Source organism: Nyctibius grandis, chromosome 6 (genome assembly GCF_013368605.1).
Source record: "Nyctibius grandis isolate bNycGra1 chromosome 6, bNycGra1.pri, whole genome shotgun sequence".
NCBI classification, from domain to species: Eukaryota; Metazoa; Chordata; class Aves; order Nyctibiiformes; family Nyctibiidae; genus Nyctibius; species Nyctibius grandis.
This window is the reverse complement of record NC_090663.1, coordinates 61,729,836-61,755,871: the sequence shown is the minus strand read 5'-3', so window position 1 is coordinate 61,755,871 and position 26,036 is coordinate 61,729,836. Positions and strand designations below refer to the sequence as shown.

The 26,036-nt window shown below is 48.1% G+C and overlaps 1 protein-coding gene across 2 annotated transcripts in view; it reads left to right on the top strand.

Annotated features, from left to right (window-relative positions):
• The window catches only part of LEF1 (lymphoid enhancer binding factor 1), a 69,389-nt gene that overhangs the window by 5,700 nt on the left and 37,653 nt on the right, over positions 1–26,036 (top strand). The window lies entirely within an intron of this gene.

Here is a 26,036-nt window from a genome sequence, read left to right as displayed (position 1 = left end):
GTGGCATGTGATGGTACTAAAACCGCAGTAACACCTGGTGATAGTGCATCCTGTGTGCTCGAGATATCTTTTGGTGGTTTCTCAGCATCGTGGCGGTACTGAAGATGGGAGATGGAGACAGCGGTTTGCTTTCTAACACGTGTGGGTTTTTTCTTACTTTTTCCTTAACAAGACTAGTTTTGGGGTAGCAAACCTTTCTTGTCTGTGTGATGGGAACGTGGGTACAAAGGAGGTGACTGAGGAAGAGTCATTTCTCTGTGTCTTAAATTCATCCAGAAAATAGTTTTGTCTTTGTTCCTCCCTCTTTCCCAATGAATTAAACTTTCTGTGGGAAGAGAAAGGATTTCTACAACCTCCCTTTTGCCTGTTCTTATCTGTTCTTGGGATCTGGATTTATTTCTTTGTGGATAAACTGTCTCTTTGTAGCAGCTGGAGGTGTTAAATAGATCGGAGGATACAATCTATAAACACCTTACAGTGACTTGCAAAACACAGCATATCCATTTGAAAATGATGAGGAATTCTGCTAAGAGAGTTTGAACGCAAGGAACAATGTTTATACACAGGAGCCCCCTGCCTTGCCCAAGTTTTGGATATTCCTTGTCTGCTTCTGCATGGCCGGGGGTATGAAGAGAGCTCCTGTCTTGAACAGCCAATGCTTCAGGAAAAATTGTGCAGATAGTATCAACAGGGGGAGGGATGAGGGTAGAAATGGCAAGAAAGAGTGGCTACAAAGCCTCGGTAAGAGGGGTTTGTTTCCCTAGCTGCACCTTGCTGTCCCTCTGAAAGCAGGCTGGTTCACTTGCTTGTGGGGAATTTTTGGGACCCCCTAGGGGAATGTACAGGAGTGTTAGAGCTAGCATATCCAGCTGCAGAAGGACACGAACCTGGTTTTTCATAATACTGTATTTTCCTGAGAGTCAGCTTCTGCTGACTGTGCAGTTGCAGGCATGTGCTGGGAGCCGTGGTCAGCTGAAAGCTCCCTGGCCCAATATGAAATGGGCTTCGTGGCACAGATGTTGGGGCTCAGCTCCTGCTCCCGGCTCACCCATCAGAAAGCTTTGCACTAATTCCCAAGTTGGCATCGGAGCAGGATGCTCCGAGGGCCGTAGGCAGCTGTGGTCCTGTCTCACGTCTCTTTCTTCTCCCTGCAACCTCAGATCCGTGCCTGAAGAAACAGGTTGCATGGGCAGCTGAGGGGCTCGACAAGCCCGAGCTGCTCACCCAGCACTGAGGCTCTGCCTCTTTACCCTGCGTGGCACATATCTTCTCAGTGAGCTCGAATGGTGCCGATTAGCTCCTTGAATAACTTCGAAACCAGGTACAGAGGAGCACAAAGCTTCCCGACTCTGTGGAAGCAGAACTTGCCAGGGTTTATTCGGGTTTGCATGGAGGGGAATTTTAGCACTATTTGCTGAGGGGCTTGGCGAGTCATGCCAAATGCCAGCACCACGGGAGAAGAGGAACCTGCTCAGCACTGATGGAGGGGCCTCGCTGCTGCAAACGCGTCTGTCAGCTGCTCTGACTCAGGCATCACAGCTGATCAGTCTAAGGTACGAGCCAGGTCTCTGTGAAACACAAATCCAAGCCATGAATGGTTGTGGGCTGAGTTTGGGTGGTGCTTTCTTTCTCTCTCTTAGTAAAATGAATTCTCCATTTGGAAAAGGGGGCAGAAGAAGTTACTGCGGTGCCTCTAGGTTGGCTTTTGTCCGAAGCTTGATCTGGTTGCTCGTGATAAGATGGCATGATCCAGGCAGAGTCTTATATATGTATGTCCATCATGAGCGTGGTCCTTGGGCACTTACTGGTGAAGAAAACAGCCTTTCTGCTTTTGCTGCCTTCTCCTTGTCAGAGTGATGCAATTAGCATATCTGTGTAATTGTGGATGGGCAAGGGGGAAAGAAAATTTCTCCTGATGTCTCAGTCCAGAGGCAGCAATTGCATGTGTGTGGCTTCAACGGAGGCATGATCAAAAACCCCACCCATTACAAATCATCAAAGTTGGAGCTTTGTGTATCAAGGTGTGTGTATGCTTACGTCCTAAATCTCCCTTTTCCTATATATCTAGGAGCTAATTCAGTATCAACTGTAAACAGGGGAGCTGCTGCTTACATTTTAAGGTGGTTTAAAAGCAAAATGTCATTCCTGTTGTTTTGGTGCTGTGCCACCTCTTCTCCAACTTAATCCCAGCCCAGAAAAAATGTTAATAAGAATAGCTTGTTACGGGCTCCAAGTGCCAGGGAGGATATGACTCAAGAAGAAAGCCTGAAGATCCACAGGTTCAGGCATCAAAAGAGGAAAAGGCTTTTTCCAGATACTTGCAACGCTGCATGGCTGCAGGCATTGAAAAGCCTGGGTACCGCAGGCCTGGCTCCTCCCGAGTACTTAACTTCTGTTTATAGTTAGGCAAAACTCCTGATACGAGAAGGAAATAACCCACACAAAAGCATTTTAGTGCTGCTGTAATATTGCTGAAGTCCTATTAGAGGCATGTGCTTTTTTTGCTAGTAGTAAAACACTGTTTCTCAGAAGAAGACACACGTGCCAGAGTCTGCTTTAATACAGACGCTGAACATTTTGCAGCCCGAGGTCTGTGCGTCTTGTGGCCCGCTGTGATCTCCCGTGTTGCTCTCGCATGGATGGACACCGATCCAGCATGTGGCCAGTCTGAGGGAAACGCTGCTGCGAGCCCGGCAGTCTGCGGGTCCTCGACCTGATGGAAGCAGGTTGTCCTCGGTGTGTGTGTCCCCTGCTGCTGCAGGGGAGCCATGTGCCGTGATACTCCAGTTGTGCATAAATGACTCCCATTTACCCCAAACTGCCCCCGTCCTGGTTAGCAGGCATTTATCTCTAAACTGGTTTTGGCTGTAGGGCATGTTTGGCCTGAAGACTGTCCTCATCTGGCCGTCGGGTTTGGTCCCTTGTTGCAGGATGCTGGGGGTAAGGCAGCGCAGCTGCTTGGCGTGCTGCTCCTGCCTGGGCATTTGGGGATTAGTGTCTCTGCCACTCCGGCCCTTTTTAAGTATTAGATTCACTTAAGAAAACTGCATTCAGAATAACTTAATCTAGCAACCAAATGGCTTCTATTTTGAGACTTGGATCTTGTGGATATGTTTATTTAGTTTGGGTTTCCCACTTCAAAGGAATCTGTCATCTCAGCAAGAAAGTGACTGAGCACTTAAATAAAAATGTATTCATTGAATCTCTGGGATTGAGCTAAAAGTGCAGTAGGGAGTTAACGTGTGTGCCAACTGTGCAAAACAACCAGGGATTGCCTTTTCTCCTAAAGGGGAAGAAAAGTGGTCTGAACTGCCAGAGGAGAAGTGGCATGCCTTCCCCTGGCTTCTGGCCGTGGTGTTGCTTGCTGGTGCTTCAGGCTGAGATGAAGGACCTAGAATATATTCATCTGTGATCTTCAAAGATACCAAATCTCTCGTCTAGAAGAGCATTTTCATGGAGCTGAAAGGTTGACTCGACGTTTGTTTTTTTTCTGTAAGTGTCTGGGGGTATAGGTAAGGTTGAGGCATAAAATCAATAGGATGAGCTTAGTCAGCAAAAATTACAAGTGTAAAGTTACGAGGCTTTGATTGAATATTTATAAAATGGGCAGTTTAACTTACTTTTTTAAGTGTACTGCTGTCACCAGCTGTAACACATAAACCAGAGAATTGCTTTGGTTAGGAGTTATTAGGCAAGCCAGAGAGCAGTTAATTCCCGAAGGCGTCTGTCTATCCACGTGCTTTCAGTACTCCAGCCCTGTACTTCACACAGCACTGCATGAGTCGGTGGGCAGGTCTGCTTTACCCAGGCCAGTGCACGGGGGAGAAGTCTCCTTGGGAGCCTGTGGTTTCATGCACGTGTTTGCCGTGAAGTACCTTCTGAAAATGCTGGCGCTTCGAATGAGGAGGGGTGCGCAGGAGCTCTAGTAATGCTGCTTGGGCAAAGAACAGAAGAAATCTGTTTGCTAGACCTTTTTTTTTTTTTTTTTTTTTCCCCTCCTTGCTTTCTGAGTAGGGAAGCTTTAAAGTGGATTGAAGCGGGCTGCTGCTGCACTTCCAGCGCAGTGCCAGGCACTGCACATACTCGACAGTCCTGCTCTAAGAAGCCTGCAACCGTGACTCACGGGAGCTGCAACAGACCCCACGGTGTCGGCATGGGGAGTGAGATTTCACAGAACTGAAAGGCGTGATGATGAAATCCCGGTGATACTGATGGCAGCTCAGCTTCCCCCTTAGCTGACTTGAGCAGAGGTCTGGATGGGGATGCAGGCATTATTGAAAGAAAACCAGTCTGGAAATGGTCTGATTTGTCAAGTACATTCAAAAAACTGGGAAAGGGAACATGGGGCTTTTATCGAGCAGTTTTGTTGGCTCAGAGGTGGAGAGTGATGAGCTCTAAAAAGCTATCCCTGTAGGCCCTGTATTTCTGGGTTGGGCTCCTAGTGACATCAGCTGCTCAGAGCCAACGCTCTGTCTCAGTAACTGGTCACTTTGCTATGCTATAAAGCTCTATTTCTTCCATTTTCTGCCTCTCTCTGTATTTCAGAACTGCCTCAGAGATATATCTTTGTGACCGTCTGTTGTCTCTCCACACTTTTGGCATATCTTCTTGCCTTGATCTTTCTTCATCCCTCCCAAACCTTGCATTGGCAAGCTTTGTCTACCGTAAAAAAAGTACAATATGGAGGTGACGATTAAAGGTGTCAACGCTTGTCAAATGCAGACTGCGCTTGGGGAGAAGGCCTTTTCCCTGCCGATGTGCTAAAATGCAGATAAACTGTGTCTAGCGATGCAAATGTGTTTACTTTGTTAAAATGCCACAATCCAGCGATTTCTTTAGGGTCTCTGGTTTCTGAAGTTTGACCGGTGCTGTATGAGGTTTAAGAAGCTGCAGTTACAAGTGGTAATTGTGGTTTTGGTTGTGCTCTATCCCCCCCACCCCCAGTCCTGTGCTGCCCGCATTGCAGTTTTGTATAACTCCCGCGTACCCCCAACGGTGAGCAAGGTTCCTGCCACTGACCCGTGTTACATCCCATGCCGCCATGCTGCAGAACGGCTCCCCGCCACGCAGCTTTCCGAATGCATTTTTACGAAGTGGCTTCTTTCTCACATCCGTGCCCTCTCCTCAATTTAGGGTTTGTGGCAGCTTGTTTCATCGTGTGGCACTCCTTGCAGCCTGGTTGGTGGCATTTCTGGTTCCTAATCTGAAGAAACACTTGTTGTAGAAAAGTTGCAGTGAGGCGGGAGAATAGTCGGGCTTGGCACAGTGCAAGGACCCCTCCAAATTGGGGGACACTCCGATTTCTCCCCTCAACGTCTGCATGTGAATTAGTCCCTGCAAAGAGTAAAAATTGTCCCAAGGTTCACGTAGAGGTCGTCCTCTCTCAAATATAAATGCACGTGCAGGTTCAGCCTCGTGAGGAGCTTTTAGGAGCCGGGGGGGGCGAGCAGGTGGGTGACGGTCAGGTGTAGGAGCCCGGGTGGTGGGGCAGGCTGCAGCGTGCCCGAGTCCCCTCCGGGCTGCTGGGGACCGACAAAGAAAGGAAAGACAAGCTCTGGTGCTGGGAGAGCTTTTGAGGATATTGAGGAAATAAGCCGTGTATTGGACATACTAAAATATGTTTTGAAAAACATAAGTAATTAAAACAATTTACTCTATAGAACACCCCTAAAGCTTATTGTTTCGCTGCCCTTCGATGCTAACGTGCTGGGTTGTATTTGTGTCTGTTCTTTACTGCCCGATTGCCTCCTGCACACAACTGAAATTCAGCTTAAAAAGTAAGTTTGAACTGAGTTGGATTTGAAAAATTTGTTACTCAAAAGCCCTCTCTCTCACACATTGTTTCATGTCTTAAATACCTCTGGTACAGGAAGAAAAGGAAGCTGTGCTGCATTTAAAGGAAGAAAAATAAAATTTTAAAGACCTTAGCTCTTTAAGCGTATGGATTTTTCTGGTTTTGTTGTGAATTTTTTTCCCCCTCTCTGTTGATTTGAGGATATTTCTAAGATAATAATGCAGAGATTCTGTTTTAGATGTAAATCTTCAAAAGGAAAACTCGGAATAGGAGAACCACAAAAAAATGCTAATTTATTAGGCAACTCCCCAGACAGTTTGACAGCACTATTGCAAACGTTTTTTTTTTAAACTGGCAACTACTAAGCTTCTTATTGAGTGACCTGTAAAAGATGACTTCATACTTTGTGATAAGGAAATATTAAGAGACTCTAGGAGAACTGGTCAAAATGCTGTTTTGCTTGAAACTTTTTAAATTCTTGCGCCCTCCTAAAATAACTTGTGTGGAAAGCTTTCCCTCTTCCTTTGAAACTTTAAATTCTTCCTCATTTTTTTCTTTTTCTTTCCAGGGATATGTGTGTAAATGAGAATATTACAGGCTAATGGGGCAGAACAATAAATATTCAGTTGGGAAATGTGGTTTGATCAAAGCCGGTTCAGAAACCCCGGTGTCTGAGGCAGAGGCAGACTTCTTAGGAGAAGGAGATTTCAGACGGGGTTTTGTGGAGCTTGTCTTCCAGCTCTGGCTCTAGGACTGCATGTAAATACGTTCTGCTAGTTAAACAGTTGTGCTCACTGCACAAAAAATGCCCTCCTCCATTAAATGACTCTTTCTGGCTAACAGCTTCTGGACAAAGCATTTTTTCAGGTTCAGTCAGCAGAAGAGCCTGCGCGTGGGTCTCGTGTTTCTCTCCTGGAGGCAGCATTTCCCAGCCCAGGAGCCCGTAGCTCACAAGGCAGCCGTGGGCTGACGTTGGCCTTTTGTGCATTACCTGCATCTCCTCTCTTCTGCTGGGCTTGGTGGGTTCTCCCGGGAAGGGATGGCTGGTTAAGACAGTGGCTGAGGTTAGAGCCCATGGGGGTTAAGCCAAGGCTGCCAGAGCTGCCTGTAGTAATGCAAGTGCCGCTAGTAGGTTATAGCTGGTTTGGGGGTGGAGCAAAAGTTTGTGCCTGTGCAATTAAGCATGAACTAGGTAAATTCTGTGTATAATTACCCAACATAGAGTCTAGCGTGAGGACGTGACCCGTGGAAATGGCAGTGCATCGGTGGCTGCAGGCAGATTCCCGGGAGGTATCCCTGGTGCCCATGCCGGCATGGGAGGGGTCATGTCCCCTCCCTCCCCCCACCCCACTCCCAAAAGCAGAGGCACAGTTCTGCAAATGGGGACCTGAAAAAGCAACATTTCTTAACAGACTTTAGAGGAATATGATGGCAGAGGCGGGAACAAAATGCATGTTTCCTGAGTTTGCTTCAGGAACCCACCTGAAAGACAGCTTGCTTATCAAGATATGTTTCGTGGGTTGTTTTGGTTTTTTTTCATGAAAACAAACCAGAAGTCTGAGAAAGTAAAAACTAGGATGTGCATGGAGGGTGGAATAAGAGGATTAAAACCAGTGCAGGTAAGAAAGTTGGTGGCAGTGCAGGCTGTGGCTGTGTTTCATACCCAGCCTTTCAATTAAGGACCAAACAATCCTACTGAAGTTTCTACGTAAAAGCAAGGAGGGGCTTAAAAAAAAATAACTTAAAAACTTTTTGTCCAAAAGCAGACGTTGTTTTTTCCCATTTTCTGCCCCTGCCATCGCAGCAGCGCCCGTGTCTTCCCACTCTTTTTCCTGTTTGCTCTCCCTCTGCAGCGGGGGGCAGGCTGGTTGCCCTCAGCATTGTTATTTGCACCCCCCACTTTTGTCTCAGCCCCTCTCAGAAACTCAGCCCAAATGCAGTTAGATAACCAACACAGTGTGCTCCCTCTCCCAGGAAGCTGCCATTGGTTTGTGGCTCTTGCAGACGATGCACCAGGGATGGCCGACCAGGGTCAGTTTGTTGCAGTCATGCAGATCGTCACTTCACAGGGATCAGGATTTAAGGAACTGGTGAGGTTTGTTGTCAGGTCCCCTGGCCCTCCCTGACGTGAGCACTGAAAAATCCTGCAGGAGAAGAAGCTGTGCCTTTGCTTGGGCACCAAGAGCTGCCTGTGTGGGTCATGTGGTGGGCTACGCATGGTGAAAAGCTGGCCAACAGCCTTCGCGTGCCTCTTGTGGGCTAAATGGTCTCTTAAATTTCAGCGAATAGCTGCAAAAAAGTTGCAAGCTTTCAAGCAAAAGTATGAAGTAGCCAGTGAATGAATCCTCTGAAAATTAACAAAAAAGTCCCTGGAAGGGAAAATAAGCAGTAATTACAGTAAAACATACTTTTTCATCACACTAATGGTTTGATGCTGAAAGGCAGGGTTGCAGCATCATATAGAAGTGACTTCTTTGCTGCTCTTTCTTCATAGTGGCGAGTGTTTTGGAGACCTTTGCAATGCTATGCATGTTGCCTGCTCAGTTTCTGGAGGCTGGCATTCATTTCCAGGTACTTGGGACTTCTTGTGGGACAGGCAGAAGTTGAATTAGCTGCCCTGCCAACATGGCAGCAGATACCTCTGCTTACAGGGACTGCTCCAGCTCTCTGTATCTTGCTGCTCTTTCCTCAGTGTTGCTTTATGAGCATCCCTCTGTTTATCAGAGTGGACACCAGAACCGCAAAGAGTTAGTCCTGATTTGAGAAAGCAGGCTGAGCAGTAAATGTGCTGGCGATGGTAGGAGAATGAGGAGGGGGGAAATCCCCAAATCCTTGGATTAACACAGAAAAGACTTCTGTCTTAATACTACTAAAAAATATAAGCTTTTACATCTTGGTAAAGACCTTTCTACGTTTGGCTCTAGTTTCAGCCTCAGTATGGTTAGTGTGTGTTAAGGAACAGTGAAAGTAAAACCGAGACAGTTTCCCAGCCTTGAAATGACATGGATGTAAGCTCTGTGTCCACAGGGAAGGAGAGCAGATCCTTTTGCTGTTGTCTTTGAGTCGGAGTTGTAATGACTACAGTGAAAAAAGGAGTGTTAGCACAGCAGAAGAAAAATGATACAGCGAAGAGGAAATTATTTTTATTGCTAATACATGGGTGCTCATAATGTTTAATTCTTTGCAGCTTATAATGTTTAATTCTTTACAGCTTATGCTTTATTTGCACATTCTTCCTTCCTCACCACTCTGCGTGCTGTAGTGGCAGCTACCATATTTCAAAATTACTGCTCTTAAAAGCCCCTATTCAGTGGTTTTAGAATGAATAAAAATACTTGTTGAAGTAGCAGTACTGCTCAGACTGGTCAGCATACGGAAACAGAGCGGTTCAGCTGCTGCACTCTCCCGGGCTCTCGCTTTTTACATTCTCCTTATCCCCTCTCCTTTCCACTGATAAGTTTTAAAAGTTCCCTGGAAATATTTTTTCAGGGCAGTGTAGACATATGTTTAATCAAAGTTCAGGGCAGTCTTTCTCGACAGGGATTTAGTTTTGTTTTCACCAGCGAAGCCAGAGGAGGAGAGAGGAGGAGCTTGGGAGTGTTTGACGCCCCTGAAAACAGTATTGTGGCAAGCGTAGTTTTAAGGCAGCCTAAGCGTTGTCTGTATGACTGGAAGAGAGGGAATCTTGAAGGAAGCTTTGTAATATTTTACACTTTTAGATCTTTTTTAATCTTTTTAGATAACTAATGGGGATTTAGCGTTCGTTTGCTATGTGCTGGGTATCTGGTTTAGTGTGAGTGAACCGCTGTCAGTTTACTACAAGGAGCTGCAGAGGGGAGGCAACAGCCTGGGCATCTGCATTATTTTGCCTTGCATCAGGTGCTAAAAGTCATTGAACGTACTGTGAGTCACAATATTTTTTGCCAATTTGACTCGCCCGATCGTATTTTTACTTCAGCCTTTAGGCTTGAAAGAGCATGTGCATAATCAGTTCATTTTGTGTGGTCTAGGCTATAAAAATGCCCCCTCTGTTCTTTCCATATGAAAAACGTGTTTTTAATTTTGAGGAACTTATATAATTTTCTGTGCTTTCTTTTGTATCTCAGATTAAAAACAAATGCTCCCTTCCCCTAACTTTGCATGTTCCAATTACGGAGTTGTGAAAATAAGTCATCCTTCAGCTTTTGTTACTTTAAAACAGCTATCGGTGATGTCAGAGTCAATACTAAAAGCATTAAGAATGCTGGCAGAATGTAATGCAGCTGCAATCCAACATGATGTTGGAAATGGGGTTGAGAGCATAAAGGCTTTCCATATTCCCAGGGCGCACAACTGCTCGCGGCCTTGGCTTTGATCTCTTCAAAGGCTGCTGCCTCCTCCTAGATGGAGAGACTTGGCTGCCACTCGCTCGCATTGAAAAAAGGCAGAGGTCTCTATTCAGGCAGAAATCAATCACTGTGCAGAAACAATTATGTGTAATTCAACCATCATGAAAACAGGGCGAGATTATGGGTTTGTTACCTGAGTGACTGCGTGGAGATGGGGAGCAGTGGACGCGGGAGTCCTGCTGACATGCCACATCTTGATGACAATTATAGACACATGAATGATGTGGCGGGCGGGGGCGGTGAGATGACAAATGCTGGTCACGCTGTCCAGCAGAGCAGAAAATGAGGTTACAATTGGGAGATAATGTTTGCATATGTAACCATATTTCAGCAAGCTGGGCAACTTCAGGGAATAGCGGGGACGGGCGATCGTAAACAAAGTCGGTGTGTGCCACGGCTGTTGGCTTTCTGTGATACAGAAATGCGTATGTGCGGTGAGAAACCTGGGTGCCACGTCCTGACGAACTCCTTGTTTAAAACAGCCTAGCAGCATTTTTTGGGGGAGGAGGGAAGAATTGCCCGGGAAAGGGAGAAACCTCCCGAGTTCGGCCCTCAGAAGGCAGAGGAAGCAAACAAAAATCCTTCTCTGTCCCTCCATAGCTCGGGACAGGGTGGTATTGACTTGGCAACGAGAGATCGCTGTTTACGAACGGCATTGACGAGCACGTCTCGCGTCTCCTGCCTTCCCCTCCCAGCGGGGATTTAGGCTAGCCTCGTGGTAGCGCATCTCTTGAGCGAGAGCGCTTTTGGATTTGCATGGTAACATTTTGGCTGCAGTAGGCTGTCGGTAGCGTGACATGGTGCTCAGAATATCTTCTGATGTATAATGGCCTCCTTTAATTAGGAACTTTTTTTTTTTAATTCCCCTGAGTGGTAAGCAATAGCTGACTGTCTTTAAAAAGAAAACTGGCATCTGTAGTATCTGCCATGAGAATATTTATTTAAAGTGTTATTGCCTATAAAGTCTTAAAATAGTTTTCCTCCCAAAAAGGCAAAATAAAACACAGATGACTGATTATAAAATGGTATCCCCGCTCAGTTCGGTACACAGGACGAGCTTTACCTTTTATACTGCTCAGGCTTAGACATCAGAGGCGCAAGAAGCTGCTTTGAGTTACAGATCTTCAAACAATAAGTCAAAACAAAAAATCAATCCCTCCAGTCCCTGGGTGCAGTTAGCTAAAGATAAAAGAGAAAAATAAAGTTATGCTAAAGCAGACAGAGGAAAGGAACAGATATGCCAAGGAAACACAGAGGACAAGTGCAGAGTTGAAGTGGGCCTAGTGTGAGCCAACATCAATGAATTTTTATCTTATCAAAAAGTTTTAGGGTTGCCAATTCTTTTCAAACTGGATCCACTCTGCTCTGGGGCTGCCTGAAGCATTGTCTTCAATAAAAGTTGCTTCTCCCTACCCTCCGCACACCTCCCTCTCGCTCCTAAATGTAATCACAAACAGGGATTAGGCTGCACCTCACTCAAGGTACAAAACTTCTCTGCAGACTTCAGCAGTAAATTAAGGACTCTGATAATCCCTTGTTGTTACAAATATGAACTGAGATTTCTTTTTAAGTATTTGGTGAAAGATGTGTAATGTCAAAAAAAGTAAAACCATTTCCTTCTGGTGATATTTCCCCCCCCTCTCTGCATCCCAATAAATTTAAATTGCAAAGGAATTTTAAAAATAGATTTTTTTTTGTAAAATAATGGAATTTTTTAACCCTTTTTCACAGCTGATTCAAGAAATTTTTAGTGCCAGTTAACTGTCTTGATGGAATCAAATACACAGCTTAAGGCTTAACCTGCAAAGAAGAGAGCATCGCGCCCCTAAGTTGTGATACTTAAGTTAAACTCCTCTGTGTCCCTCTTCAGAATCAACATCTTGGGGTGCAGTCAAACCAAAAAAGCCTTCTTTGGAAAGAGGTCTGTTGGCTTTGAGCTTCTGTTTCTGTTGCGTCTTTAAAGGTGTTCATAATGGGGCCAGCGCGTGTGTTTGAGTCCCATCCGGAGGAGCTCAAGGCGGCTGTCAGCATCCCTGGCTCAGGGGGGCTGGTGCAGGTACCTGCCCATGGGCACATGAGAGGCAGGCAGGAGCGGATATTGCTTCACGTAATAGCTACTCCAACAGCAGAAAACACGTTTATCCAACCAAAAGTGATTAATAGACATGGATTGTACATTGTGTGCAAGAATACCTGGAATGCACTAATATTCGAAGGATTTGAGAAAGTCTAGTTGATGTATGACTTCAGCCCAGTAGCTGATGTCTCAGGGCCTGTTTCCCATCTGCAGTGCAGCATAATACCCATTTCATAGGTGGGACAACAGAGCAGAAGAGGAAGAATAAAGGATTCACGATATGCAGATGCAGGTAAGGTGTGGCAAGGGTATTGATGTTAGGTCTTACTCTTCATTGAGAATTTGAGGAGGGAATTTCAGAGAGCTGCCTGGTAACCTGGGGCTGGCTCTTCTCACTTCAAGCTGAGGAACTGCTGCCTTCGTTGCATTGAGAAAAACATAAATCACACTTTTCTATGTAAACAATTACATTAGCTGCTACAGAGGTGTTTATGGGATTACAAACTGAACGGGAAAAGGGTTAGTGAGTATAGATGTTACTGTGAGATACAGTAAGGAAGATGTGGCCCACAATGTGAAAAAAATGATACTTCCAGTCTCTCATTTCGATAAGGTAGAAGATACTGTAGGTAACTCCACTCAGAAGAAACGTTCAGCCAGTTATTGCCTTAAAAAAACCATAAAAATCTGCAGCTTGATAATTATTCCCATTCATCTCTGGGTAGATTGCATCTTAAAGATAATTTTTTTTAATTGCTTTAATAGTTCTCCTTACGGTTGTCTTCTTTGAAGTGAAGAGCAGCATGGCATGAAACCTTTCATCAGGAGCGGCTGCACGAGGGGCTGAGCTGAAGCTGGAGGCTGCCCAGCTACAGCTGGGTGGTGCGGAGCCGCTTTCATCCTGTACCAGTTTTGGTTTCCTCCAGTCCCAGCTATAGGTGAAGTCTTGTCAGCAGTAATCGTCAGTCTCTCAAAAGAAACATTTTATGTTTTGTGGGGGCAAAAACAGGCCCAGGGCTTGGTACTCAAAACGCTGGGTATGGGACGTGCTGCTTACCAACCGGTGTAGTTTTGCAAAAGTCAGTGGGAAGAAGAGCAGTAGTCCTTGGGACAGCTGAGGCAGAGCAAAGATTACTGGAAAATAATAAATCCTGCCCAGAGAAGGGGGGCATGCGAGGCACGTGGTACGTTGTGAGCTTTTCTGTGTCCTTCCTGAAGGCTGCTAAGCACAAGCTCCAAAACATGCTGTTTTGAATAAGGGTGAACTAGGAGGCTTACAGGGCTTAAACAACCCGATCTGAAATGGAAAGTGCCTTAATTGAACTCACAAGAGTATTTTGCTTTTTTTTTGTTTGTTTGAAGTGTGTGTTGAATGGAAACAAAGGACGGAGCAGAGGTGAATGGAAGCTGCAGCGCTCTGCCTGTCCTCCCTGCCCCTCCTGCCCTAGGGAAGCAAGCCCGCACCTTGTCACTTTGGGAAGCATCAGCTGTCTCCCTTTCCCATTTCAAATATGTTGATTAAAGTATTGGAGATAAAAGTGTTGACTGGGCCTGGTTCCTCTTGGCATGGGGCTTTTCTTTGTGGCTTTTGATCTGGCCTAGCTGAGCATCCCAGCAATAGCAGCTAATTGATTTAGCCTGTGTCAGCTCACTGCGGTACAGAGGCTCGGTTATTTCAACTCTCCCGGTACAGCAGGCAGGGAGCAAAACCAGCAGCCAAACGCTGCGTCAGGCTGGTACGGAGCAGGGGCTAAACGCAGAGCAAAGGCAAGGTGTGGAGGTGCGTGGCGAGGGGCCGGTGCTCCATCCTGTGGCCTCAGGGAGCCCTCGGGAAGCCAGAGCTTGCGGGATGGCGGGACGAGCGCCATTTCTCAAAGCTGGCCTGCTTAGCCTCTGAAGTAAACACCAATTTGTGGTCTCTTAGTAGGGAGGGAGCAGTCCAATAATGTAACTTTCTTGCCAGCAGCGCTCCTCATTCAGTGCAGCGATTAACTTCATCTAATTGGGACACTCAGGTTTCGACAGTCGGCTTGCAAAAACGGCAGACAACCTGAAGGTGCCAAATCATTTGTCGGACGCCCGTGATACATAGCCCGTGTCTCTCTGGGAAGGATAACCCTGGCTGGGTCCTCCTGCGGGTGGCACAGGCTCTGGGGGCTGGTCGGTGGTGTGGGCAGGTACTTGTGGCAAAGAAGGGGGCAGAGCCCTCTTGTGATGGGAGCAGGAGCATCGGCAGCGCATGGGCAAAACTGCAGAAACGTGAAGTCAGTTGTGGCCATGGGAGTGAGGAGTGACCACCCTGACCTCCCCGCAGGCACGTTTCTGCTCCAGCAGCAAGGAGCTGGCTCAGAGGTCTGCCCTGTTCAACTTGTGTCCCGGTGGAGCCGAGCCTTAAATAACAGGCAGATGTTTGCAGAGCGTGTATTATGGAAATCAGGCCAGTCATAACTTGACTGCTCTAAAATAATGCGTGTCTCTTTAGAAGAGTGGCGACTCAGTTTTTTTTGGCTGGAGGCAGAGACAAATTTGTGTGTGCAAGGCAGTGGCCTGTGTGGGGCGGCCGGGGGCCAAGCTGTGCCATTCCCACCCCTCAGGGCGCTCAGGCTGTCCCCGGGTGGCCCCAGTGGCACATCCCCTGCTCCGGCGGGAGGGTTTCGCTCCTTCCTGTTCCTCCTGGCTCCCCCCCGGCCCCCGCCCCAACAGAATGGCAGGCCTGTGGCAATTAGGAGGTTGCCATCGCCGCAATGAGGAGGTTGCCAGTGCGGCCGCGCAGCTGCTGATTTGTGTGTCTGGCTACGTTGGGCAACTGTCCTGTCGCTCCACTTTCCTCCCTGGGGCTGGCAGCGTGCGGCTGTCTCCCGCGGGCTCCTTCCCAGGCCCCGGCAGGCACTACCTGGCAGCACGTGACACGTCTCCGGCCTCCGGTGTCCCAGATCGGTGTGTCCAGCTTGGCAGGGCGGCTCAGCAGGGTGGAAACCTGCAGCTGCCTCGCAGGGCTTTGCTTTGCCTCGTCCTGGCAGGTAGTCGCAGAAAGCACTGCTTTGTCGCCAGCGCTTGCACAGCGTCACCTGCAAGAGTAATTAAATTTTAAAAATAAGCCTTAGTCTCGTTATTGGAAACTTACTTTATTTTTCACATTTCCTGCCTTTCTAACCCTCCATCCATTCATGCTGCCCTCTCCTCCAGAGGAGGTGTTGGCGCGGCGGGAGGAACACTGTCTCCTCCTCTCCTGTGGCAGCCTCACTAGCTGGACCTGGAGAAGTATTGAATTAGCTTTATTATGCCGCTGATTTGAAGTCATTACTGGTGTAAGCCGATGCAGTTCCATTATTGTTGATGGGATTGGGGCTCTTTATGTCACAGGTGAATTGGACTCAATTAACCGAAGCCGTGATCTTAATTAGAAGCTCGGCTTTCAGTGGCTCCTCCCAGGTGCCGGAGGTGGGATGCCCCCCACCTTGCATCGCTGCCCTGTGGGGCTCTGCGAGTCAACGGGGGAAGGTGCCATTTTGTCCTGTGCAGCATCCACAGGGACCACGCAGCATCCTCTCCTCCTCATGCTGCGCATCCCCTCGGCTTTGCTCTGGGGGAGAGGAAACCCAGCACAAGCCGTGGAAAGTGCAAACCACCCCTTTGGGCTTGCCGAGGTGGAGCTCAGTTGGTGCTGCCCGTGTCACGTTGGCTCTGGATCTGCCCCCGTAGTCTAAGCAGTCCAGTCAGTAGACGAGTGTTTTGCTGTTTCCTTGGGGGATGGTTAGTCAAGGGTTTTGACAGATGCTTGGCTTGACAAGCTAAGTAGGAGATTTTGTGTTTTCACTAGCTGACACATTTTCAGTGGCCCTTATTAAATACTACTTCCTAGAGCCATGCCTGGCTCTCCTGTGTGCCTGGATGAAGCAACGTGTCTGTAAGTGCTTTATGAAGAACACGATGCTCATTATCCCACTTACACAGGTAGAAAAACCCAGGCACGGGGAAAGAAGCATCCACTCGTGGGTCAGGTCAGCGGCACAGCTCCCAGGGGAGATTGGGCTCCTGCCTCCCACTCGTCTGCTCTGGAGCAGGGACCACTACCCAGTGAGCTTGCAAATGGTCTCCTGCAGCCTGCTTTCACCTTCCCATAAGAAAATGTGACTGTCCCGAGGCACACGCGTGCTGGGTGCCAGTATGAGGGACCATCCCGAGGACATGCCCGTCTGCCTCGCCCCTGCTGCTGGAGGGGACAACAGCCCTTCCGAAAGCGTGCACCCTCCAGCTAAATATAGCATCAGCGTGGGCTCTATTTTTAGCATGCATTTTAAGTGTGCTTTTCAGCGGGAGCCCTGCAGGATTTCGGCAGCAGACCCCGCAGCTGGGCTTCCCGGGGGTTTGTGTCCTTTCCTGGCAAGGAAGGATGTGCCGGGGACAGAGAACTCACGTGGTGCTTGCCGGCGGCTCTGCACGCCACGTGCTCGCTGGACCGGCGGCTGCAAAACAGGCGGTGTAGCAGCTGATTGCTGCCTCCTGCTAATGAAAAGCTTCTTCCTCTGCCTGGTCGATGGGTTTTTTGTCCTTTCTCTCCACTCCAAAAGCTGGTAGGAGTGTAGCTGCTTGGAGACCTCTACCCCCTGCTCAGGTGTGGCCGCGGTTGGCGAGCATGCTCCAGAGTTAAGAGGGACTAAGCCGTAAGCTTGGGCGAAGGTTGGTTTAACCTGCTTTCAGTAAATCGCTTTCAGACCACTTCCCCCATTCACGTTAGGATTTGGTACCATTGCTGTTGCACCCTGTCGTGTGTCTAGCTGTGGATTGGCGCTCCCTCTAGATGGCAAGGAGAGGGTGAGAAGATGAAGACTTGGGCAGCAGGGAAAGGCTCAGCGTGGTTTGGGCTTGTTGCATGGGACTGAACTGTTTTGAACTGTTGCTGTGGGTGCACACTCACCTGGTTGTACTGAAGGTGACAGCTTTCCTCGGGCCAAGCTGGAGATTGTGCCCACTAGCAGCCTGGGGGTCCCTCCCTGCTCCACAGCTGTGTGGGAAGGGCTGTTCTTTCTGGTAGCCATCAGGAAGAACTCTGCGGTTCCCTAATCAGTGTCTGGGTGCAAGGTGATGACGGGACATCCATGCTTAGCACCTCTGAGTTTGTGATCTGCAAAATATACTTGTAGCTGCACATGCTGGCAGTACCATCCTGCATGTGGCCCCTGCTCAGGGGAGTCGGAAGAGAGAAGTGCTGCTATTTTTGTTCCAGCGGTGGTTTATGATGGTTGTTTCATTGCCTAGATAGCTTATGGTGGGTGGCATTCACATCAGACGCTACCTCACACCTGAAAAACAGAAAACAAACAAAAGCTGAGGTAAGCGATACTTTAAGGAAGATCAAAAACTTGTCTGTGTGTTTCTACTTCTTGGGGGAACCTATGGTCCTACTGACAGATCAAATGCAGGTTTATGTGTGTATACACAGGGCTCTCAGTGGGCCCTGTTGTTCCTCTCTAAAAGTAGCAAATGAGCAGTATTACTGAGTGAATATGACAGGTTAGGTATGAATCACCTCATCAACACACAAAAAAAGTGTTCTCTGAAAAGGTTACTTTTGTCCCAACATAGATGTTCAAATGTTGCCTCGCAGTGTTGCTGGGACAGCGTAGCGTATGGTGAGGGACGGTAAAATGGCTGCTTTACAGGTGGTAATAGCACAAAACGCACTTCTTGTTGCTTTGTCTCCCTAACAAACTTGCAGCAGTGCGCGTCGTCACTTTCTAAGCTTGCTTCATTCTCGTTTCAGCTCAGCTGTACTGGAGCAGCCCTTGCTTGTGCTCAGCATACCACGTACCTGCCTGTGTATTTTCAGATAGGTCAAAACCTGATGGCCGAATAAAACGCGTAACGTTGTTGAGCTGCATTTTCTTGCTGAAGGTTTACATGCATCTTCATTTCACTTGCATAACTTGCATATGTAGGGGCTGCTCTCTGCTGCTATTGCTATGCAAGAAGTCAGCCTCTAAACTTAGCTCTGATCTGAGCCACCTTCCCCTGAAGACGCATAGCGCTTCTTCTCACCGTCATTGCTGACAGGCGGGTTTTATTTGATTCACATCAAAGATCTTCTTTCAGTGCTCTTTGGTGTCTGTGTTTCTTTGGGTTTGACCCTCCGCATCCCTCGCGCGGTGGCCCTTCTGCCACAGTGGTGCATGCAGCGGGGGCCAGTGGGTGCCTGGCACGCGTGGCTGTGGGAGCTGCCACTGGTGTTTTGGAGGGCACGGAGCTGACTCTCCTCCGATCTAAGCAAAATCCTGTGCCAGCTGGGTAATGGGGAAAGATTAATGACTGCCTTGGAAGCCAGTTTTCCAGCATACTGGCCAGAGGGCAAGCATCAGGATAGTTGTAGCAGCTGGTTTGGAGAGGAGGGAAATGAGGGGAAGATAAAATTGCACGCCCAGAATGCCAGGGTAGCCTGTGTCCACGCTTTGATGTCTTCTCCCTCCACACCCTCCCGTGGGTTAAAAATGAAACTAGACTGCATTTATAATGGGTGTGTGAATATCTGTATTTAGCTCCAGCGAGCAAGCTCCTGGACTGGATCCTCGTATGTGGAGAGATACAGTTCAGCCAAATGCAGGAATGGGTATTTTCTGTGTGCTCATTGTGGGGACAGATGGACGCACATACACACACACACGTCGTCTCCTCAATTCAGGCATTGCAGCCTAACACATTCTGACATACATGTGCATACTGGATTATGAAAGGGAGATTAAACACCCTTTTATTCCTCGTTAATGGTCCTGAAGGGTGTAGGTCAGGGTGTGGGTTCCCCCTGCCCACCATTGCTGCCACTTTGGGGTTAGGGCTGTGGGGAGATGGCCCTGTTTGGGTCTGCAGTGAGGACGTGGGCACCGTGCAATAAGCAACTGTAGCTGTGGACCAGCCTCCAAATCTCTAAAATCCATTTGTGCAACTGGAGAAGTGGGGGTGAGCATCCTCTCCACAACGCCCGTTGGAGGGGGCAGGAGCTGTCCTCGCACCCTCGGGAAGGCCAGGGCAAAAGATGGGGTTCCTCCAAAGTGGCAGGCAGGGTGCATGCGTGAAGGCAGGTAGCTCGGAGGAATTCAGTCTCGCTCCTGTTACTGTGCAACACTTCTGCATCCACTTCTGCACCGTGTGCTTTAATCAGCAGCCCTCCCCCCTTGGCCCCCAGGCCTCGAAATTCCACAAAACCCAATTAACAGAGATGAGAGAGCTCTAGCATGTATACATATGAAATTTCAGAAGGCTGAAAAAGAGACTCTTAATACCATAAAGCCTGCCCTAAAGTAAAATTTGCATCTGAAATCTACATAGTTAACCCCCGTGAGGAAGACAGCATAGCTGAGCACAACTTTTTTCCCTCCCCAGAGGGGTAGCTTCTCCAGGTCTGCTCAGTTTGGCATCAGCCTGCTTGCAGCTGAGGAGTGCTGCAGAGCAAGCCCTGCGCCTCGTGTACAACCTGCAGGGAGCACCCAGGAATTGTGCCTCCAACTTAAGAGACCATACTGCAGCAGCCCAAACGAAACAAAACAAAGCAAAGCAACCCTAACCTGAGAAGATCACACAAACTTCTCAAGGCTGGTTACCAAAAGCAGGCTGTGTGGATGTGGTGTTTGTGTAGACGACTCATTAAAGGAAGTGTTCAAGACTGATCTAATTATCACTTACAGATTCAGCACATTCAACGCAGGGCTCCAGGTGTTTCATGCTTTACTAACCTGGTACTACACTGGCTTGTTTAAATTGCCTGTCATGAGCTGCCCTGAGAAAGACACCCTCCCTTTAAAATAGTTACAAACAAACAAAAAACCCTCAGCAGTTCCAGTCTTTTCTGTATGGGTTCAGTGTTCAGAGGGGAACTGGGGATAAAGCTTTATTCCCCTTCTGTGCTTTTATCTATCTCTTTTGCTATCATCTTGTTTGTGTAAGATACAGAATTTCTCCTCCTATTATCCTGCTTACAATTTAATCGCATACTAATTGGAGACCATACTTCTGTTGCTCTGTTCTTTTTTGAGTCTCTGTACGTGCATCTTCCCTAAGAGCGATACACAAGTACCCTCTTCAATTAAGAGAAATTAAATGAGAGCTAAAAACTCTCACCTGAATGCTTTACGTGATTCCCCTAGTTGACAGTGATGAGTTTGGCTGGTATCTGAGGAGGGTGGCGGTGGGGACTTGAGTGGTGTGCTGGAAACACAGGTAAGTATTTCCCTGCAAAAACACGAGGCCTCAAAGCTGCTTTTTTTATTACCTCCGGATTCTGCAAAGGGCTGGTTATCTCACGCTGCGAGCCAGCATGATCAAAGCCCCGGGAAAGGTCAGGCATTCCTCCAGGAGTGACACTCAGCTGCCTGCAGCACTCCTCCAGCCCACGGCTCCCACAGCCCAGGCTGCGGCACCGCACTGAAATCCTTTATCTCGTTAACGAGTGAACCTACAGATTAGCCAGCCTGGCCTTAGCTTGATGTCGAGAACATGTAACACCTGGCCTGGGTTTTCTGAAGAGGAAAGGTGTTTTTTTTTTAAAAAAAAAACAAACTGTGGGGGAGGCAGCATTTCCTTCCTCTAACTTAGTACAAGAGGGCTCAGTGCTGAGAAAAACTGTGCTCCATCTCTGTGCTGCACTGAAGGAGCTGCTTTCCTCATGTTCTCAGCTCCTAGTTTTGTGCAAGTGATACAAATGGTGAGTTCCAAAATATTGGGCATATGAGAAATTATCCACAGTATTTTCCTGCGAGAGGATGTTGTTTTCTCACTGTTTTGATAGACTGGCATTTAATTACTCATTTTGAGCTTGTTATCCCCTGTGAGCAGCTTGTGTGTGGACAGGGAGGTCTGGGGAGGGTGAGCGGAAGGAGGACATGTTCAAGATGAGCAAATCCCGTCTCCGCTTCCGCACATTAGATGCCATATTTTTGCATCTGTGCTAGTTCGGTGGTGTAAGGGGCTGTACCCCTCGAGCTGGGGTGACGTGGGTTCACCCCATGGCTCACGGTCCCATCTCTGGCTGTGGCTGGGGGCTGACTGTCCTGAGCCCGGTTGGTTGGTGTGGTGGTTTTGCCAGCTTTGTCTTCAGGCACGGGTGCTGAAACTGCATGAAAGGCAGGGGGGACTTCTGCCTGTGCTTCATGGTGTGATAGTGTCTTGGCTGTGACCCAGCACCTATGAAATGGTGGAAGCATGTTAACAGCCTGATATTTGGGGTAGTTTTTATCTTTAAATGAGCTTAAGGTATCCTTATCCTAGGTATAGGATAGGAATAAGAGAGACCTAGACATGCTTTCTCTCCGGCAGCATGCGATATTACACAGCAAGGGCACTTATTGCCATGAAAGGGGAAAACTAATTTTTTTTTTTTTTTGAACAGAGCACTTGATTCCTTGTTTAAAGCTCTGAAATAGATGCCCCTGAATCTATCTCCCGGCTTGTTTCTTGAATAAAGGGGCAGTAAAAATTCGTCTCATACACAAATAAATGTGGCAAACTGTGCAACTGGCCGCGGACATGCTGCCTCTTGAGCAAACTGAAAATGTGTCTGCGTGTAGCATCCACGGGGCCTGCAGCAGGAGCGCCCGTCTCTGCCACCCAGCCTCCAGATGATCCTCAGATCCCGGAGCATCAAGCTAAAAAGCGTGCTCCCTCTGTAGGGGAGAGGGGAGGGCCTGGTCCTGACCTCCAAAATGCCATGCTGGGAATGGGGAAGGAGTGTGCTGGGAGCAAGGGAAAGAGAGTGACTGGGAAGGAGCGGGGAAATAAATTAAAAAATTATTAAAAATGTCTCCAATGTGTGGTTGCAGACCTTGACCACGTTCCTGGCTGGTGGTGGCAGCTGGAGGGGTTGCTGGGTGGGAGCGTCGCTGGCTGGGTTTGCCCAGCCCCAGTGCCAGCCCGCGCCGGGCGCTGCAGCAGTTCTGGGGTTCACTGCCCCGCGGCAGCGTGCGTGCAACGGGCAGGGATCGTGTAGGTACCTCATGTGTCCACCCCAAAAAAGAAAGGGGTTGGTGTTGCATTTGGGCATCTCTGGCGCTGTCGACCGTCCGCCCTGTTGGCAGTGGGGGGGGGAGGCTGAATGCTTCCCCAAGCTGTCCTGGCATAAGCTAATTTTTTGCCTGATAAATTGTTTAGTGGTGTTTTGCAGAGTCTAACGTGGCTGTATTTCTCCCAAGCACGGCCCTTATTGCAATGAAAAGTACTGAGGAGGGATGCGGTTATGATAAGAAATATTCCACCTCTTCCCCTGCCATGCTTCAGGGGGAGATAATCACACAAGGAAGCACTAATTGCATGAAAAAACAAACTGTTTGTGATGACGGAGCGTCGGGAAACTTCAGAAGTGCCTCTATAATGAAATCGAGCATAACTCTCATATAATGTTTGTTGAGTTTAGTAGGATTTAAATATAATTGCCAGGTGACCCATTACTACTAGCAGGGCTCTGTGTGCAGCCATAAGCCCATCTGGAAGGGTGATTTACTGGAGGCTTGGGCAATCTGGCAATTTAGGCTCTTTTTTTACAATGTTTAGACTTCTACCAGTGTTATAAAGTGCATCCCAAGGTTTTTATGAGGATGTAGGTGCCTGCTGCACAAAACTTAGGTTGTGGACTGGGTGTGGTTTTCTCATTTTTTAAGAGTGATTTTTAAATTTTAAAGGGCAGCTCTTGAATTAAAAAAAAAAGTCTAGCAGCAGGCAGAGATATCCTACGCAGGATTTAAAAGGCATCACGTGTGTTGTGCGTACCAGCAACCTTTTTTTAAGCCCTGTGGCCAACTGCGGGAAGGAGCTTAGTAGTAACAGACCAAATCAAGTGGGGTGGGAAGGGGGAGCAGGTGAGCCCCACATTTCTCCCAGTCTTCCCCCATCTCATGGGCTGCCCAAGCTGGGGCCGCCCCAGCCACTGGAGAGCCTTTGGGTCAGTGCCCAGGATGGCCATGTGCCTGCATGGGCAACGCTTGAAAACTGAGGGAATTGCCTGGTTTTGGGGAGCCCGAGGGTGCTGTGCGGTGCAGTAACACGATCTGAGCGGGGCCAGTGGGATCCAGGCAGCTTCCCCGAGGCGAGTGCAGGGTAGTGGGGCAGAGGCGAGGATGGGCGGTGAATGGGGCTGGAGCAAAGCCGGAGGAGAGCCAATGCCACCAACACTGGGAAAGATGCATTTTGGGTCCTGAGGACACCCTGGGTCACGAGGGTGCATTTCAGCAGGGATGGGCAGCTCTCGGAGGCTGATCTAGCCCCAAAGCCGAAGTAGGAGCGTCCCTCCAGGGCTCCTTCGTTGGCTTCTCTCTGCAGCTGGAGGCAAGGCTTGCCATGAGGTTGCCACATCTGCTTTTTAGGAAGGGGAAAAATATCTTTCCTAAGCTGCCCTGGGAGACAGCAGGCATGAAGATGGGGTGTTCCATCTTTTCTGGGTACCCCTTTTCCCTTCCTTTTTCTGCTTCTCTTGTAAACAGGCTGGCAGTTTGCACAGGCCTGTTATAATTGCAGTACTCCCCTGACCTGAGTAATCTCCCACCAGCAGCCTGTGGCTGGGCGGCGTCAGTCCCTTTTTTTCTGAGATGCCGATTGGCAAACAGGACTAAAAATACGGAGCATTTCGATTATGCATCGGTAGCTCAACATCCAGTGGTGTTTTGCAGTAGGTTTATTGGTCCTATTTATGCCAAGAGTCCAAATGAAACAGTCAGCGTCGACGGTTTGGACCAAAAAAAGTGTTTGCAGCCCTGCTCCTTTGAGCCTGTGTCTTGTTCGAGTAATTCTTTGCTCGTCCTTAGCTGTGTGCTGTGATTTTCATATTTTTAGCTACATGTAAACGTAACTTTAGAGCATGTTTTTGTGTCTCATTGATGTGACGAACCCTCGTGGGACTGATCCATAAAATTAAGTTTGTAGCTTTTCAACACTTCTGTTTGTTCTGAAATCATTTTACACAATGTGGTTGAGAAATAATTCCTGTTGTGACCTTCTACTGATGGTTCACATAACCTGTCTAAGAGACATCCTGTTTCTGGTGGGCCCCATTGCTTTAATTCCTGTTAAAATTGGTTTTGCCTTCTGTGGAACAGTGCTGCAGGAATTAAGTACTTGCAAATGCGTTTTACCTCCAGATAAACGTTGCAGTTTGCATTTTCAATCCTAGTGAAGCTTTAGCAGACTGCTACTTTTCGCTAATCGTTTGTACATTTTTAGGTTTTTTTTTTTTTTTTTTAGTTTAAAAATGAATATTTTATTTTAAGCCTTTGGACCATCTTGCCACATCCAATGATGGATGTCTAATGAGATGACTTTTTACCTCCACTAAATGGTTATATTGTTTGCACTGATGTATGCTAAGACTTGATGCATTAAATCTTTGGTCATTAGCAGATGCCATTAGCAGAAAAGTCCAAATCACTTAGAGCTGGGACTTAAGACTTTTCATTAAAACCTGAATTTGCATGTTATTGGATAAATCTGTTAATACGGTTTAGCTGGACTCAGGGAAGTTTCATGAAAACTTTTTCCAGTGCGTACGCAGGGTCAGCAGTGCCTGGGAGCCTCAAATGTGGAGAAACTGGCCCCTCTGGTGCTTCCTTCATACCCCATCATACATCGAGCAACCCCTGCATCGATCCCACCCAGCCCTGCCTGCCCCCGCCACCCTTAACGCCACACATGCGGCCCTGGCTGTCAGCTTTCGGCTTCCAGCTGGGCATGGGTCTGCTCCGGTTCTGCCAGCAAATCCCCCTGAAGCGGCTAAAATCCGGCAGCAGGGGCTCCTCACCTCCTGGTAAAGTGTGGGCAGCCCTTCCCACCACTTCGGGGCCGGAGGGGGCCAGTCTCAGCAGCAATTTCCCTGCAGGAGCCTTCTGGCAGCGATGGCGTGGTGAGGAGGGGGGCTTGCCAGGAGCAAGGACCAGCTGAGAAGTCATCAATGTCGTCAAATTCGTCACTACTCCTTCTTCGCATCTGTTTCTATCTTCCCCCTGCCCCGGCCTGTTGTTTAGAAGGCAGATAAGGCAGGAGCACTTCCAAAAACATCAGTCATGTTGGGTAGCGTGGCCAGCACAGCTTGATCTCTGTTTTGCTAGAAGTACACAGTTGCTGCCTGGTCCACCTCTAAGCTGCAAATCCGGGCGTGGTGAACAGAGGTTTTGGACACGTAAAGGTGTGTCAGGTGCTTGCACAGGCGTCTGAGCCCTTGTCCTTACCTTCTATGAGACAGAGCTCAGATGTCTTCCTGATGTGTGTCATGCTCTTGTATTTTGTTAATCAAGAACATTTTGATTTAGTGTACCTTAAAAATTGCTGCTCAAAGATAAGTTGACCCATTTCTCAGTCTTCTGGGCCTCTGATGATCTTTGTTATGGCATGTGGTGTTGAATAGGCTATAACATAGCCTTAATGTAAATACATTTAGTGGAGGTCTTATTTCAAGCACTTTTGATCCATTGCCTGTGCAATGCCGAAAGGCATCTTCCTGTCACCAGGGTGCAGGGCGGCGTTTTTGCTTGGTTTCCCTGAGGAGCCTTGGTCCGTATCCTGTGGGACGTGCGGAGGCCAATGAGGAAAAGTTGTCCCATCCTGTGACGCATGTTGTCTGCCAGAACAGGAACGCCAGGCTTCAGAGGCTGCCGTCGGACCGCCTGCTTTCACATAAGACTTGTATACTTATGTAGTAGATGGCATTTCACTTGCCTGAGTGGTTTCCCTGCTTGATTTAAGTGGGTGCTTGAGGGTGCAGAGGAGTCCCCAGTTTGAATATTGGACTGAAGCATATCTTCTTTCCTGG